This window comes from Dipodomys spectabilis, unplaced genomic scaffold, assembly GCF_019054845.1.
Source record: "Dipodomys spectabilis isolate Male_0828 unplaced genomic scaffold, ASM1905484v1 ptg000177l, whole genome shotgun sequence".
NCBI classification, from domain to species: domain Eukaryota; kingdom Metazoa; phylum Chordata; class Mammalia; order Rodentia; family Heteromyidae; genus Dipodomys; species Dipodomys spectabilis.
Window position 1 is genome coordinate 1284973 of NW_024870854.1, and position 4060 is coordinate 1289032.

The following is a 4060-nucleotide window of genomic DNA, read 5'->3' on the forward strand; positions in this document are numbered from 1 at the left end:
TTCTGGTTTGCCAAATTCTTCTTTGCGGTTCATAGGCCATTATGATATAGTTGTTTGATGTTGAATAGATATATCTGTTGAACTAGATTTTATCTGCAAACAATTGACTGTGCAAATACAGACTTTGGTTGATGCTTGCTTAATATAGTGTTCTAGCAAAAAAACTGGTGATATTTTCATTGCAAATGGCTAGAAAGCCGGAAAAACACAAGAAAAATGGCAAGAGTGGGTATCTCAATTCCCACTAATGATACTCAGGGGACAGAACAGATAATGAACAATCCAGAGGAGAGTTTCCAAATAGCTAAACAAACACTGCTGGCAAACATGAAAAATGAAAATATTGAAAACCTACAAAGGACTTGTATGAGCGTGATAGGGAGAGAGAGGAGGCAATCCAAAGGTTTATACAAGAATATCATGAGCGTGAGGAAGCTATTCAAAAACTGATACAGGATTTACGTGAGCAGCTTGAGAACACTCAAAGAGAAAGGAAGGAATGGCATGAGCAGGCTGAGAACACTCAAAGAGAACTGCAGGAGTGGCGTGAACGTGAGGAAGTTAAGCAAAGAGTAATACAGGAATTGAAAGAAGAGGATGAGAATACACAAAGAACACTAAAGGCATTCATGGAATCCATTAACAAAGAGCTGAAGGAAGTCAGGGAGACCACAAAGGGAATGCTGAATGGAACCCATCAGAAGGAATGGGAGTGCAAGGAAAGCATAAACAATCAACTAAGTGATTTGAGAATAAACATTGAACACCAAATTAAGGAAGTAAAAAAGTTCATACAAGATCTAAAACAAAGCTTCAACAAAGAATTTGAAACCATCAAAGCTGAACAATTAGAAGGAAAAGAAATAAAAAACAAAGTGGAAAGTCCTGACAGCAAGTTAAACCATGCAGAAGATCGAATCTCAGGGATTGAAGACAGCCTAGATATTATAGAGAAAGAACATACAACCATCCAAGACAAGTCCAAGAAATATGATAGATCTATCCAACACTTGGAAGACACCATCAGAAAGCCTAATCTGATGATAATGGGTGTACAGGAACACCTACATATAGAAGTTAATGGTCTAGGAAATTTATTTAACAGGATCCTAGCAGAGAACTTCCCAAACATGCAAAAAGATAGGCCTATTCAGATACAAGAAGCTTTTAGAACCCCAAATAGACCAGACCATAATAGGACATCCCACTGTCACATTATAATCCAGACAGGATCAATTCAGACCAAGGAAAAGATCCTTACAGTTGTCAAAGAGAAAAGATTAATCACCTATAAAGGGAAACCAATTAGAATCTCCTCAGATTTCTCAGCAGAGACAATCAAAGCAAGAAGAGCCTGGAATGATGTATGCCATGCCGTAAAGACAAACAACTATCAACCAAGACTACTGTACCCAGCTAAACTCTCATTCAAAACTGAAGGCCAAATAAAAATCGTCCATAGCAAAGAGAAATTGAAACAGTATATCTCCACCAAACCAGCCTTACAAAAGACCCTTAAAGATGTCCTTCACATAGAAAACCAACAAGAGCACAATAAAGGCCAAGAAACCTCACCCAAACTGAGAATCCAACAACCACAGGAGGAACCCAGGAGCTGCAGGCCGCAGGAAGGTGGATTACATGGCAGGAACTCCCAAATACCTCTCAGTCCTATCTCTCAACATTAACGGACACTAAGTCTCCAATTAAGCGACATAGACTGTCTACTTGGATTATAAAACAAGATCTTCCTATCCGCTGCCTTCAGAAGTCACATCTTGCCCATAAAAACAAATGCATTTTCAGTGTTAAAGGCTGGAACAAAATCTACCAAGCAAACGGCCCCCATAAACAGGCGGGAGTTGCAATCCTAATATCAGATAAAATAGACTTCAAATTAAAATTCGTGTGAAGAGATAAAGAAGGTCGCTACATACTAATTAAGGAATCTCTCTTTCAGGAGGGTATTACAATTCTAAATATCAATTCACTAAAAAACGGAGCACCCAAATTTATACAAGAAACAATACTTTCCCTCAAATCCCACATCGATCCAAAGACATTAATTGTTGGGGATTTTTAACACATCGCTCTCCCCACTAGTTAGATCAACTTGGCAAAAACTCAACAGAGAAACCGCAGATCTAAACAACTGCGTAGATCAACTAGATTTAACAGACACATACCGAATATTTTACCCAGCAGCATCAGAATACCCATTTTTCTCAGCAGCACATGGAACATTTTCTAAAATAGACCACATTTTAGGCCACAAAGCAAACTTGTCCAAATTCATAAACATTGAAGTTATACCTTGCATTCTCTCAGACCACAAAGGAATAAAATTAGAACTCAACAGCAAAAGCCCAAAAAGAAAGTCAAGTAACACATGGAGGCTAAATAACACACTGCTAAATCACGAGTGGGTCATGGAAGAGACTAGAAAGGAAATTCAAATATTCATTATATTCAACAAAAAAGTGCACACAAAACCAGGCAGGGACTCATCAAAGAAAGAGAACTATAGACCCCAGCCTAAGAGATTTAGAATGCTAAAGGCAATGAGCAATAAGCCTAGTTGATAACTAGTTCTTCAATAACCAAAAATGGTTCCCTACAACAGTTTCTGGTATACCTTAGTTACTATCATTTATTCCTTCCATCTGGAGTTATTCCTTCTCTTCTGTCACAACTGTTAATTAGCCTCTGCTGTTTTGGTGCCATGAGTGACCAAAAAGATTTCCAAATCTCTCTTATACTACCCTTCTCTTTCTGATTAGCAGTGACCACACAAAATCCTAGAATCTTTGAATTTCCAGAATTAATCTTCACCTGAAATCTAAGCACATTCTTGGCATTAATTGCTGTGACCTAATGAACAAAACTATTTTTTCACCTCAGTATGATAACATAAGTAAAGTACACAAACTAGGGACTATTGTCAGGTGTCAGTATGGAAGGAGCAACTATATATTCCAAGTATGGTTTATTGAATTTGAAATTACTAACTAAATTTTTTGGTTTGGTTTTGTTTTTTGCTAGTCCAGAGGCTTAAACTCAGGACTAGGGAATTATTCCTGAGCTTCTCTTTTTTTTTCCTTAAGGCTAGTACTCTACCACTTGAGGCACAGCACCACTTCCAGTGTTTTTCTGTTTATGTGGTACTGAGGAATTGAACCCAGGGTTTCATGCTTGCTAGGCAATCACCATACCATGAAGCCACATTCCCAGAGCCTTAAATGACTTTCTTAAGATGACATTACATTTTCATTCCAAAACTATGTATCATAATTTTGGCCAGGTGCTAGAAAATTATGTAGAAAACCATACAATACAATAAGTCCAGTAAGGCTGGATGGACAATGAATAACCATCAAGGACTAGCCAGGGCACAGAGGGTCTTACCTCAGGGATGTAGTTCAACAGGCTCAGCGAGTCAGCTCCTGACCCACAGCCCACATCCAGAATGAGAGGGCCACCTTGGGTTCCAACCACATGGGGACACTGGACCACCTCCTCCAGCACCCATTCAACCAGTGGCTGTGTATGTGAGAGAGAGAACAATAGTTAGAATTACACCTAAGTCCGGTGCCAGTGGCTCAGAACTCTAATCCTAACTACAAAGGAGGCTGAGATATGAGGATCTTGGTTCATAGCCAGCCTGGGCAGGAAGGACTGTGAGACTCTTATCTCCAAAGAACCACCAGAAAACCGGAAGTGGCCCTGTGGGCTCAAGTGGTAGAGCACTAGCCTTGAGCTGAGGAGCTCGGGAACAGTGCCCAGGCCTAGATTTCAAGCCCCACGATTGACAAGAAATGGACTTCCGACCAAAAAAGGTGGGCTGAATAGCACCCACTGTCCTAGGGAGCATGGCAGAGAAGTCAGGCTGAGCTTCCTGTGAACTTGAGGTTATATGTAGGTTACCTGGCTTCTCTGTGCCTCCCTTTCCCCAGCTGCAAAATTCAACACAGTGAAGGATCCCCTTCCTCATGGGTATAGGGTAAGAATGAAAGAGAGCCATGTTTTGTTTCATAATCCCACACCTGTTGCATGATTAATA